Source organism: Callithrix jacchus, chromosome 5 (genome assembly GCF_049354715.1).
Source record: "Callithrix jacchus isolate 240 chromosome 5, calJac240_pri, whole genome shotgun sequence".
Taxonomy (NCBI): domain Eukaryota; kingdom Metazoa; phylum Chordata; class Mammalia; order Primates; family Cebidae; genus Callithrix; species Callithrix jacchus.
Window position 1 is genome coordinate 88,150,974 of NC_133506.1, and position 14,763 is coordinate 88,165,736.

The following is a 14,763-nucleotide window of genomic DNA, read 5'->3' on the forward strand; positions in this document are numbered from 1 at the left end:
TCCTGTCTTCATGCCCATCTTCTCTTTCTGTCCCACTCTTTCCCAATACCTGCAATAACATATATTCAGATAGTAAGCTCTGCTTTTAGTCTTCCAAATTGTCTTCCTTCTTTGCATCCATGTTTGGAGGAAACAGAATAAGACTCTTCTCAGACTATCATTTTACCCTTAATACTCTATCATTCCCATCAGCTTAGAAATACAGCTCTGTACTCTCATCTTATAGAAAAAAGTGACTATTTAAAAAAAAACCTGTCCTTGATCCCACATGTTCCCGCAACCCTATTTCTCTATTCTCCATTTATAGCAAGTCATCTTATAAAAAGTCTGTAGCCACTGTCTTCATTTCTCACCTCTCATTCTCTCTTCTACCCACTCCAACTGGCTCCTGTCCCACTGTATGCTGATATCTTCCAAATTTATACTCTAGTCCCAACCTTCCTTCTTAACCAGCTGCCTCCTTCACATTGAATTTGGACATTTAATATGCGTTTCCAAATGAACACGCCCCAGGGCAAGTCTTTGTTTCCCCAGCCCAGCCTACTCCTCATCTGGCAAATCGCTCTGCCATGGGCCTAAGCCGAGAATCTGCCGACCACCCATTCCCTCAGCCCCCAGCACTGAATCCACCAGGTGGGATCCACCCCACCTCCAGAATATCCCAAATCTGTCTGCTTCTCTCCATCTCTGTCTTCATCCAAGCCACTATCACCTCTTACTGGAATTACAGTCATAGCCACTTTATATAATCCATTCTCCACATGGTAGACAGAGTAATATTTTTAAATGCAAATCAGATAATATAGCTCCACTGCGTAAAATCCTTCCATATCTTTCCTTTGTTTTTAGCATGAAATCTGTCCTTCAAGATTCTACATGATCAGCTTTCTGGTCCTCTCTCTGACCGAATGACCCCTCCCCTGCTCACCAAGTCCCAGCCATACTTTCAATCAATTCTCCCACCTCAGCCTCCTCAGTAGCTGGGACCACAGGGGTATGCCATTAAGCCTGGCTAATTTTTGTATTTTTTGTAGAGATGGGGTTTTGCTACGTTGGCCAGGCTCATCTCAAACTCCTGGGCTCAAGGGATCCTCCTGACTTGGCCTCCCAAGGTGCCGGGATTACAGGTGTGAGCCACCACCGCACCCAGCCTTGCAATCTTTCTGTTCCATTAGCATGGCAAGCTTTGAAGCTGCTGTTCTAACTGTTCACTTCCCCTCCCTAGAAGATGAATTCCCTGGATCTTCCACAGCGGGCTTCTTCCCAGTATTTGGGCTTCAAATGTTACCTTCTCAGCCTTCCCTCACCAGCCAATTTAACTGAATGATTCTCTATTACCCTGTCCCCTTTGATTTTCAAATTAACACTTATTACTAAGTGTGTTTTGTGTGAGTCTGTTTGTCATAGAATGTAAGCTCTGTGAGAACCAGAACTTTATTTTTTTTGTGTTTTGTTACATGCCCTGTACCTAGCAGGGTGCCTAGTACACAGTAGGCACTTAATAAACATTTGTTTAAAAAAATAGTGAAATAAATTCATGAGAGATGAACTCCTTGAAGTCTGGGACCATTATAACTCATACATTTCTGTATAATTTCTCCCAGCTACCTAATAACATTGCCATATTATCTTATGAGTTCTCAAAATATGATTCTTGATGATAAAGTCATAGACAACAAATTGACCTTCAAAGTCTGGGAAGAGTTGGGCATGGTGGCTCACACCCAGCACTCTGGGAGGCTGAGGCAGGAGGATTGCTTGAGCCCAGGGGTCCAAGACCAGCCTGGGCAACATAATGGGACCTTGTCTTTACAAAAAATAAAAATTAGCCAGGTGTGGTGGTGCATGCCTGTGGTTGCAGCTACTGGGAGGCTGAGGTGGGAGGATTGCTTGGGCCCAGGAGTTCCAGGCTGCAGTGAGCCATGATTACACCACTGCACTCCAGCCTGGGTGACAGAGTAAGATCCTGCTTAGAAAACAAAAAGACAAAAATCTGGGAAAACAAAGGAACTGTTCTAACCATTTCCTCCCTCTTCCTGGTTTATGAATTCCCTGAAGCGGGCTTCTTCCCAATATTTGGACCTCAAATGTCACATTCTCGGCTTGCCCTCACCACCAACTTTAACTGAACTACTCCTTATCACCCTGTCCTCTGAGACAGGGTGTCCTGAGACGACCTTGATGTATGCTTTCATTTTAACAAAAATTTCAATGACAATTTATGATAACTCTAACAGTTACACGACTGCAATCCCCCAAATCTTGGAATCTTTTCTGGGTCTGGGGTCCAAATCTTTGAACAAATAGTGGTTGACAAGACCCAAAGCCAAAGCATTTCCTATCCTCCTTAGTCTATCACCCTGGTCTCCCTTTCCCCTTTTACTTGGTGAACTCTCAGAGCAATAAGTCTTCAATGGTTTTGAAAATTCTTCCCTTCCATCAAGGAACGGCGTCAATAATTCCAAGCCCTGAAGAATTTTCCAGGGAAACACCTTTTAAAAGTGGGCTATAGGTACTTTTCTAACCATTCTGTGTAACTCTGATAGATTGTGTAATTAATTCCTTACAAAGGTCCTGGATGCTCACCACCCATGTCTCCAGCCTAAAACTAGGTTATGAGTAAAATGAAAAGTCTTAAAAAAAAATAACAAGCTCTTCAACTTCCCATAAAGTCCTCAGCTCATTGCATATTTTACAGGCATGGAAATCCAGATTGTGCAAAGAGGTCAAGAACCTGAATGATTATTCCACTTGTAACCAAACAGTAACAGACACTCCCTTTGAAATTGTGGAAATTCTCGTTTCCACACTAAAGCCAAGGGAACACAGCCGGGACGTGATGTCAGCAGACAAGAAGACTGAAAGTGTACTTTGATTAATTACCTGATTGGTTCCTGCCCCACTTGGACCTGAATGAAGCAAGTCTGCCACACTGAAAGATTTGGGGAACTGTAGGTGGAGGAGGGGTGGGATGGAATGGAGAGGCTTTATCTAGTCTGAACCATTCATGGTTTGGGAAAGTGCCCAAGTGAAAACAATTGAACACCAAATCATTTTCCCACAAGGCTGGCAGAGTTCTTCATAGACTGTTAAGCTTCAACTGCTTTGTAAACTCTATAAAGACATCTTTAAGGCCCTACTTTTTTCCCCCCTGGAGAAATGTCTTCACTCCAGAGGTTAGCTTAGAAAGATATCATTATCTTCAAACCACAACAACCAATCCCCTAGGCCCTCCATCCTGAAATTCTTGAACCCTGTACTCCACCCTAATTCAGCTTAGGAAACTGATAAGCAGCTGTAAAAATAGACGTAAAACATTCTCTCCCATTCAAATCAGTAGGCACAGTTTGCACTTTAACAAAAGGGGGCCAGGAGGTTGTTCTTTTCCATTTTTAAAAAAAGTTATGGAGTAAAACACAACTAAGCAGCCATATATATGACAAAGCGAATTTGTCTCCTCATTAGCTCTTATGTAGCTTATATGTTTGTATGTATGTATTCATTTAAAACTGCGTTATCAACATTTAAAAATATCCACAAAGGTAGAGAGACTTGTACAATGCATACCATGTAGACTCAACACCCAGCTTCAATGATTATCAATGTAAATTCATTCCATTTTAATGTTCTTATGATAAAACACAAAATATCAGAGTGTATATTCGGGGCAACTTAAGTCTATGCTCCTGGGTTTTAAAAAAAATACATGCACACAAAATCTTACCATGAGAATGTGTCCAAGTATAACATTTAATTTTTATAATACATATTAATTTCTTTGGAGTTTTTGGTCAAAAGAATAAAACTTCACAAATTTTGACTAATTAGCTAACCCTGACCAAAGTGTTGAAAAAGTTGCCTGATCCGACTTTTATTTATTTATTTGTTTGTTTGTTTATTTATTTATGAGATTGTGTCTTGCTCTGTCTCCCAGCCTAGAGTGCAGTGGTGTGATCTTGGCTCACTGTAGCCTCTGCCTGCCAGATTCAAGTGATTCTCCTGCATAAGTGTCCCAAGTAGTTGGGATTATATGCACTATGATATCTGGCTAATTTTTGTATTTTTAGTGGAGACGGGATTTCACTATGTTAGCCAAGCTGGTCTTGACCTCCTGACCTCAGGTGATCAGCCTGCCTTGGCCTCCCAAAGTGCTGGGGTTACAGGTGTGAGCCACGGCACTCGGCCTTATACAACTTTTTAGAAAGTAATTTTATCACTTTGAAGTTAAAGACTATCAGAAAAGCATTTTTAAAGAGAGTTCCTGTCAGATTTGCCTTAATAAACACACACAAATGATAACTATAACATTGTGAATTATCTTTGCATGCAAACAGGTGCTTCTGCAGTAATGAAAGATATATTAATCAGTTTGGGCTGCCATAACATAATACTACAGACCGTGTGGCTTAAACCACAGAGATGTATTTTTCCACAGTTATGGAGACTGAAAGTTTGAGATCAGGGTGCCAGCAGGGTCAGATTCTGGTGGGAGCTCTCTTCTCAGATTGCAGATAGCCACCTTCTTACTGTGTCCTCACAAGGCAGAGAGAGACCAAGCTCTCTAATGTGTCTTATTATTATTATTATTATTATTATTATTATTATTTTGAGACGGAGTCTCACTCTGTCCACAGACTGGAGTGCAGTGGCACGATCTCGGCTCACTGCAACCTCCACCTCCCAGGTTCAACCGATTCTCCTGCCTCAGCCTCCTGAGTAGCTGGGACTACAGGCACGCATCACCACACCCAGCTAATTTTTTATATTTTTAGTAGAGACAGTGTTACACCATGTTGGCCGGGATGGTCTCGATCTCTTGACCTTGTGGTCCGCCCACCTCAGTCTCCCAGAGTGCTGGGATTACAGGCATGTTCATGCTCAGCCCTCTGGTATCCCTTCTATAAGAACACTAATGGCCAGGCACAGTGGCTCATGCCTGTAATTCCAGTACTTTAGGATGCTGAGGTGGGCAGATCACTTGAGTCTAGGAGTTCAAGACCAGCCTGGGCAACACAGCTAAACCCTGTCTCTAATAAAAATTCAAAAATTAGCCAGTTGTGGTGGTGCACCTGTAGTCCCAGCTATGTGGGAGACTGAGATGGGGGGATCCATTGAGCCCAGGAGGTTGAGGCTGCAACAAGCTGTGATTGTGCTGCTGTACTCCATCCTGGGTGACATAATGAGACCCTGTCTCAAAACAAAAAGGGGTGGGGCACCAATGTCAACATGTGGGTCCTACCCTCATGAGCTCATTTAAACCTGCTTACCTCCCAAAAGCCCCATCTCCACCTACTGTTGCACTGGGGGTTACAGCTTCCGCGTGTGAGTTGGGGGGACATGCAATTTGGTCCCTAGCAAAAGACATGTTTTTCCCTTCATATGTAACATCCTCATTTCTTCATAAATTGCAAATGTGTAGACATTATTTATTTGCCTGGCAATGCCTTTTTATTCATGGTGCAAATACAGCTTTAGACATGTTCATCACAAACATCAGGCATTCCATATTAGGGTGAGCGGGGATAGCTGCTTTTGCTAAAACAGTTTAGCTTGGAGTTTATAGTTAACTACCAAAGCTTACCTAATAATGCTTAGTATAAATGCTAACATCTTCTTAAAATAGAACACAAACTTGGCCTGTGTTTGTTAAAGATGAGTGATTTTTTTATTGACAGAAATTAGGATGCTTACCAAGAGACCTGGAAAAAATCCAGGCTCTCAATCTTCCCTTTGAATTTGCAAGTGGGTAATTCATTATTCTGCTCCTGTCCTCAGTCATGGTTTCTGTGGCTGGCCAGCCGTTGGTGGCTGAACTCTCCCACAAAGGTGACCCCACTGGAGAAGTGAAGTCATCGTTACTGAGCGTGGCTGAGAACTCCTCTTGGGAGGCACAGGGGCATCGGTTCTCTTAATAAGAACACTGACTGTAAATGAATGTGCTTTGAGAACATAGGGCCAAATCTTTTCAACTAAGAGCAGGAAAATGGTACTTTGTGAAGGACATTTGACTTGCCAACATCCTGAGATATAACTTAAGAATGATCTGTAACTGGCCAGGTGTGGTGGCTCACACCTGTAATCCCAGCACTTTGGGAGGCCGAGCCAGGGCGGATTGAGGTCAGGGGTTCGAGATCAGCCTGGCCAACATGGTGAAACCCTGTCTTTACTAAAAACTATAAAAATTAGCTGGTCATGGTGGCAAGCGCCTGTAATCCCAGCTACTCGGGAGGCTGAGGGAGAAAATTTATTTTCTAGTTTTGATTTTAGAATCTGGGGGTACATGTTACAAAGGTATATGGATATTGCATGATGCTGAGGTTTAGAATACAAGTGAATACGTCACCCAGGTAGTGAGCACAGTACCCAATAGGTAGCTTTTCAGCCCTTGCCTACTTCCCTCGCTTCCCCCTCTAGTGGTCCCCGGTATCCACTGTTCCCATCCCTGTGTCTAATGTACCCAATGTTTAGCTACTACTGCTAAGCGAGAACATGCGGTATTTGGTTTTCTGTTTCTTCATTAGTTTGCTTAGGATAATGGCCTTCAGATGCATCCAGATTGCTGCAAAAGACATGATTTTGTACTTTTTAATGGCTGCATGGTATTCCATGGTGGATAGGTACCATATTTTCTTTATCAAATCTGCATAGTGAAATCTTGTCTTGGCATTTTCCTGGAAGCTAGAAGCAGATAGTGAAAATGAGGATGCTTAATTTAAGGGGAAGCAACAAATCAACTGGACTATAGTTCATTATATGTATCCTTATTATACTTTATTTAGAGTATTACTGCTTGAGGGCTAAGACTATGGGGTTGGGAATTAAGGAAGTTCTGAGTTCAAATCCTGACTCCAACATTAGTAGCTATGTGACCTCAGGCAAATTTCTAAACCTCTCCATTAAAAAAAAAAAAATCTCAGGCCAGCGTGGTGGCTCACACCTATAATCTCAGCACTTTGGGAGGCCAAGGCATGCAGATCACAAGGTAAAGAGATCAAGACCATCCTGGCCAACATGGTGAAACCCATCTCTACTAAAAATACAAAAATTAGCTGGGCATGGTGGTGGTGCATGCTAGTAATCCCAGCTACTTGGGAGGCTGAGGTAGGAGAATCACTTGAACTGGGAAGTGAAGTTTGCAGTGAGCTGAGATCGCACCACTGCACTCCATTCTGGTGACAGAGCGAGACTCCATCTCAAAAATAAATAAATAAAGTTCTAAAATGCAGATAATAATACTACCTACCTTCTCTAAGCGATTATAAGGAATAAATAAGATAATGTGTATAAATAGCTTGGCATAGTGTTCGGTATAGAGTAAGAGCCAAATAAATGGCGAGTACTATTACTTGCCCAGCATAATTGAATTTCAACCATTATAATTAACCACACTTGCGAAATCTGAGTAAAAGATTGCTTTAGTTATCGAAACAACCGGAAACACCTTCTCCAGGGGAGGGAGGTATTTTTTAGAACTTTTCTCAGTGTTAGTTTGCATATCCTTGGGTATTTTAAAAGGTGCTAAGCAGTTTTTCTTAGCACTTTACAGTATCCTTCTGGTTCATAGGATTTTTGTAGCTTATCTTCCACTTACATAAGAAACTATGTCTTCTTTAAGTCTTATTTTGCAGGAAATAGTGGGGCTATTTACCATGTACTTTTCAGAGATAAGTTAAGCGGCAAGAAGTCCAGGCAAGTTTCTGGGGATACATATACAGCACAACAACATAAATAAGGGGTCTCCATGTAATATACAATCCCGCTAAAAATAGTTTACTTCCCCAGTGGCACAGAAATTGCCTGAATAGGCTTCTCTGATTATTGCAATCACAGTGACAAGACCAACTTGAGCTATCAGGAGCCCTGGGGTGTATCCAGTGAGATGGCCCAGCCTAGATTGGCCTCTATTTCTCATTTATTGTGAGGAAAGTGGTGTTTGCCTTAGCGAGTGTGAAATTCATCTGTCGATTTCAAGGGGAAAGCTGGAGGCTGAAGATTAAGTGAAAAGATACAAAAATCTTTTGGCAAAACATTGTGAAGTGGTAATACGAAAATAATGCTCTCGAGTCTCATTTCCCACCAGTGAGGTGCTTGAGAATAGTGGGTCTGATTAAGACAGAGAAAAAATGTGCCAGAAAATGAGAAGTAGAAGTCTTGCTTTGTGGTCTCCTTGCTTGCTGCAAACATTTTCTGAGTATTAAGAGCTACAAAGGGGTGGTGGAACATTCTGTATTTATGAATAGTGTAAATCAAATCTTATTAATTGAATTCTAAAACAAGGAGGTGATTAGAAACTTAGGGAGGAAAACGTTTCATCAGTGTGAAGCCTTGCCAGCTGCTGCATTGGTGTCATAATACATCCCTTGGTAGGATTACAGAGTTCTGGTGCCAGGAGTGTCCCAGTTAATCAGATCTGTTAGGACACTGGACAACCATGTAAGCTTGGTGGGCCTGTGACCATGTGTGTGTGTTCAGGCTCCCTTGTCCTAGTGGCTATCATTATTTCTCAATCTTGAATACTATAACAACCCCTTCTAAAGGTGAATAAAATTTCTCTACTGATGCTTAAGTTTGCTGAAATTATTTTGAGTATAATGTTATTATTTTTATTATTATTACTTTTGAGATGGAGTCTTGATCTGTTGCCCAGGCTAGAGTGCAATGGTGCAATATCGGCTCACTGCAGCCTCCACCTCCCAGGTTCAAGTGATTCTCCTGCCTCAGCCTCCCAAGTAGCTAGGATTACAGGTGCCTGTTGCAATTTTTGTATTTTTTTGTATTTTTATTAGAGATGGGTTTCACTGTGTTCCCAGGCTGGTCTCAAACTCCTGACCTCAGGTGATCCACCCACCTCAGCCTCCCAATATTTTGAGTATAGCATTATCTTAAAATGCACAGAAATCAAACCAGGTACAAACTCCTCGTACTTACAGTTTTTATAAACCAAAGGCTTTTTTGTTTCAGATTAAATTTAAACAGAACTATAGGGCCAGTGATATTTAAATTGACAATACTAATTTAAGGAGATGGATGATGTTATTTTGCTGAACTAAACAACAGATTACAATGTAAACACGAGACTGCTGATTGCCACAGGGCAAGTTCTTTTGATTTTGGTGCATTTATAAAATGACTTCTCTAAACTTTTCTTTATTTGAACTATTAGATTACCTTCATTAATGCGGTAACAATGCATCACTCACATACAGTGGCCAACTCTGCTCTTTTCTCTTTTGCCAGGGACAACTGGGGAATGGTACACCATGCCAATTTGATTACAAACACCTGCAAACATGAGTGAAATCATGAGGCAGTCCTCAGTTATGAAGTGGTCATCTTGTTCTGTTTTTGTTTTTTTTTTTTTTTTGAGATGGAGTCTTGCACCTTCGCCCAGGCTGGAGTGCAATGGTGTGATCCTGGCTCACTGTAACCTCTGCCTCCTGGGTTCAAGCCATTCTCCTGCATCAGCCTCCTGAGTAGCTGGGATCATAGGTGCCCACCACCATGCCTGGCTAATTTTTGTGTTTTTAGTAGAAATGAGGTTTCACCACGTTGGCCAGGCTGGTCTCAAACTCCTGACCTCAAATGATCTACTGGCCTCGGCCTCCCAAAACGCAGAGATTACAGGACGTGAGCCACTGCGCCTGGACTGTCATCTTGTTCTTAATGAAATATTCTATGGTAGCTGTTCACCACACATGGCTATTGAGCACTTAAAGGGGACAACTACAACTGGAACAGAATTTTTAGTTAATTTCCATTTAAGTAGCCACTTTGTGGCTAATGGCTTACTGCGCTGGATAGTGCAGAATCCTAGTTGATACATTTATTATGTTTTTTTTTTTTAGATGATCGTTGAAGTAAAATCACCAGCTGTGTGAGTAGGGCAATGTATTTAATCTTTCTAACCCTCCAAGCTTTTATCTGTAAATTGGGGATGATGAAATAGAACACATTTAATCACTTAGCACAGTGCCTGGGCAGGAACAACCCCCAGTGTTGCAAATGGGTGATGGGCCTGGGGAAGGCCCGTCATCATCAATGCTTCCATTACTGCTTCCTCAAGCCACTGCTGGCTGTGCTTATTTTTTGAAATATGTGATTGATGTTTTCTCCAACTTATGTGAAGTGTTATTCAAGGCCTCTTTAGATAATGTTGCCATTTTATTAATCTATAACAGTCAAACTAAATAAAAAGAGCATGTTTATCATGCAAATGTACCTTTCATTAGTCACCTGCCACCTAGCCTTCTGCCTTCCTATTAGATCACCCCTACCCACCACCTCCAGTGAGCTGCTTCTCATCTCAAATAACTGTCATAGATAGGCAAGGTGTTTAGGATCTCACCTTGATTTCTCTGGAAAGCGGGAAGCCTAAACCCCCTTCAGGCTGTGGGGGAACATTATGAAACAGGCTGTTACACTGTCATCTCTGCTTCTGCTCCTGTGGGGATGCTCTTCCACTCCCCAGACCCAATTTACAACCTCATTATGTGCCTGGCAAACACCCTGCATCATTTTTCAGAATCTGCTCAGGCTTCACCTCGTCTACAGAATTTTTCCTGACCCTCCAAGATAAAATGGATCTCCCCATCCCTGCCTTCACCTTGTACCTTATGTAGACTTCCATCATGGCTACCATAGTTTTTCATATTTATTCTTACCTTATGTAATGGATGGCATTGTGTCCCCCAGAAGGACATGATGAAGTCTTAACTCCCAAAACCTCAGAATGGGACCTTATTTGGAAATAGGACCTTTGCAGGTATCATTATGTAGTTAATTATACCAGTAATACTGCAGTAGGGTTAATGATACCTGTAATCCTGGGGTAGGGTTGGCCTTTAATCCAATATAACTGGTGTCCTTATAAGAAGTGAAGAGGGCCAGGCTCAGTGGGTCGCACCTGTAATCCCCAGCACTTTGGGAAGCTGAGGTGGACAGATCATGAGGTCAGGAGTTTGAGACCAGGCTGACCAACATAGTGAAACCCTGTCTCTACTAAAAATACAAAAATTAGCTGGGCATGGTGGTGCGTGCCTGTAATCCCAGCTACTCAGGAGACTGAGGGAGAATTGCTTGAACCTGGAAGGTGGAAGTTGCAGTGAGCCGAGATCATGCCACTGCACTCCAGCCTGGCAACAGAGTGACAAAGAGAGACTAGGTTTCAAAAAAAAAGAAAAAAATAGGGAGAAAAGAGACACACACATGGAGGCACAAGGGGAGAATGCCATGTGACAATGGAGGTAGAAATGGAAGAGCTGCAGCTATAAGCAAGGGAATGCCAAGAATTGCAGAGAAGGCACCAGAAGCTAGGAAGACGCAAGAAAGGATTCTCACTTCCAGGTTGCAGAGGGAGCATGGCCCTGCTGACATCTTGATGTCAGAATTCTTGCCTCTAGAACCTTGAGACAATGATTTTCTGCATTTTTAAGCTACCCAGTTTGTGGTACTTTGTAAGGCAGTCCTAGGAAACCAATACATCTAACTGGACCATAAGCTCCTTAGGAACAAAGACCTTGTTTGGTTTATTTATGTGGTCTTGGCAGTCGCACTGTCTGAACCAATAACAGAGATCAGCAAACCTTGCTGAATGGATAAATGAATGAACACAGAACCTGTTCTTTTGCCTTAATCTTCTCTTAAATTGGAACTGCCAAAAAATTACTCTAAATCTTTTTTTTCTTTTTTGAGATAGAGTCTTGCTCTGTTGCCCAGGCTGGAGTGCAGTGACACCATCTTGGCTCATTGCAACTTCCGCCTCCTGGGTACAAGTGATTCTCCTGCCTCGGCCTCCCGAGTAGCTGAGGTTACAGGCAACTGCCATCACGCCCAGCTAAGTTTTGTATTTTTAGTAGAGACAGGGTTTCACCATGCTGGCTAGGGTTGATCTCGAATTCCTGACCTCAGGTCATCTGCCTGCCTCAGCCTCCCAAAGTGCTGGGATTACAAGCTGTGAGCCACTGTGCCCAGCCAGATTACTTTAAATCTATTCAGCGCTACTGCATATGGCCACACAGGCTAAGCACTGCATGATTCTAGGGTTGTGCAATGAGGTGACCTTCAATTATTTATCACTGTATAGCTTGATCTACATAAAGAAAGTCAACAGTACGGTAAACTACCATGCCATCTGTTAGAAAAACCACTACCATTGGGAGATTCAGCTCTTGTTCACCCAGCCAAATAGCAGAAGCCATAAATAATTATCCTCTAGAGCAGGATTTGGTAAACTACAGACCTCTGGCTAAGTCCAGCCTATAACCTGTTTTTGTAAATAAAGTTTTACTAAAACACAGTCATGCTCAATAATTTACATACTGTCTGGCTGCTTTCATGCTGCAGTGAGAGAGCTGAATGGTTGTGACGGACAGTAGATGGCTGGAGCCTAAAAGCCTAAACAGTTTACCATCAAGCCCTTTACAGATAGTTTATGGAGCCATGCTCTAGATAATTTAAATTAATAGATATTGCCAGAATGTTCAACATTAGGTGGTAAAAATCCCACCTTGAAACTGAAACTACTCATTTCATCACACATTAGAAGATTCTACACTACTAGTGTTAATGTAGACATGCCAAAAAGAAAATTATGTGTAGAAAATAATTTATTTCTTCCTCAAAATGGGAGGCAGAGATTCGGAAAAAAAAGAGTGTGAGAGCTTATTTATGTGTATACGTGAATAGAAAGGTGTAGGCGGAGTAAATTCCAAGCAAAAACATAACATATGCAACTTACACAATTAGGTGCTCTATAGAGGAAATGTTTTGAACTGTGTCCAGCTACCCAAATTGGAGAGAAGTGAGAGCTGGAGAAATGGGTAGAGACGTATTATAAAGTCCAGGAGGAGAAATGTTTATGAGAAAAGTGCTGCCTGCTATTTTCTTCCTTCTGGAAGGGATTGTGGAAAGCCTTAGACCTTCCTGAGAGGTCTCTTGCATCAAGTACATGCTGCCATGTAATCCCATCACCCATGCCTCAACTGATTGGCCAAAGCTGGACACTTGATCCAAAGGTCAAAGGCCGATGGGACAACCTAGTACAAGGGCTCTGCCCAGTAAGAGTGGATACTGGCCACACCAACCACATGTTTTCTCTTGGGGAGTTTGAACTAGAAACCTATGGAGACTCAGCAAATCTATATATCAAGATTAGTGGAAACAGAGAGTAGTTGTCACCACCACAACAGGGAAATTGTTATCTAAGAGGTAAGTAGAACACCTGGTCACAAAAGTGACACTGTCCTGCATGATGCTGCCATTTCCAGAGGTCTGACCTTGCCATGGGCTTATCATTAACCATAACGCAGTTTGTTCCTTTTTTAGAGACAGGGTCTCACTCTGTTGCCAAGCCTGGAGTGCAGTGGCATGATCATGGCTTATTACAGCCTCAACTCTCAGGGCTCAGGCAATCCTCCCACCTCAGCCTCCTGAGTATCTGGGGCCACAGTCATGTGCCACCACACCCAGCTAATTTTAAATTTTATGTAGAGACAAGGTCTCTCTATGTTGCCCAGGCTGGTCTCAAACTCCTAGGCTCAAGTGATCCTCTCACCTCAACCTTACGAAGTGCTTGCTGGGATTACAGGCATGAGCCACCATGCCTGGCCTATTTTATTTTTGTTGCTATTCAGGGATAGATTTAGTTCATAGTCAGCTAAGTTCTCCTGTTTTACCTCTTCGGCCATGCTCTTCCCATCCTCTGTTCCTATACCTGCCTGTCTTTTATCTGCAGCGGCCTTGCAAACTCTAACCTTCAACCAACCCTGCCATGTACTTCTCTGCTCCTGCATGTGGGTGGTTTAGAGATGCAGGAAAACATATTACCCACCCACTGTGTCGGGGGCATTGTCAGTGCATGGCTTCCAACCTCAGAGTGACCTGCTTGTCTATTTGGAAGTTCCTTTATGTGTCTGTATTTGACATTCTCTCCTATTCCTCGCAGCTGATAATGTAAACTTTCAGCACTCTCCAGGCTTCCTTTTTTTTTTTTTTCTTTTGAGATGGAGTCTCATTCTGTCACCCAGGTTGGAGCACAGTGGCACCATCTCGGCTCACTGTAACATCTGCCTCCCAGGTTCAAGCAATTCTCGTGCCTTAGCCTCCTAAGTGGCTGGGATTACAGGTTGCACCACCATGCCTAGCTAATTTGTTGTATTTTAAGTAGAGATGGGTTTTGCTATGTTGCCCAGGTTGGTCTTGAACTCCTGGCCTCAAGTGATCTGCCCACCTTCATCTCCCAAAGTGCTGGGATTATAGGTGTGCGCCACTGTGCCCAGCCAGGCTTCCATTTTCATGGCTTACTTCAAATCTGATCTCAGAGAACTCAGATGTATCAGGCCTCAATTTCCAGACTCCCTCCAGCAACTGACAGAAACCTGTACCCTTTCTTTCCTGCTTTCCTGTTACTAAGGAAAAGGTACCATTTCTTCTGTTCAAAGCTAATGCTTCTAGCTGCACCCTAGATTCCAAGTATTCTGATTCCAACCTTGTTCCCATCCCTCTCATTCTTTCATCTGCCATCTCTCCCTTGTCCATGCTCTTTTTCCTTGAGATTATATACAAGCTCATCTCCCCTCTTTAAAACGCCCTTTTTGACCCTTCACAACCTACTAGCTAGCATCTTACTGAACTCATTCATTTTAAAGTTGCTCATCTTAAAAGGTATAGAAAATTCTGGAAAATCACTATGGAGAACTGAGGTGATTTAGGAGAGCCTCATCCCTAATTTCAAGTACATAGAAATGCTGCTTAAACAATAACAAA

At 42.5% G+C, this 14,763-nt stretch overlaps 1 long non-coding RNA gene across 2 annotated transcripts in view; it reads right to left on the reverse strand.

The window, feature by feature from the left end:
- LOC118153749 (uncharacterized) overlaps positions 1-14,763 on the reverse strand; it is a 94,240-nt gene that overhangs the window by 37,766 nt on the left and 41,711 nt on the right. The window lies entirely within an intron of this gene.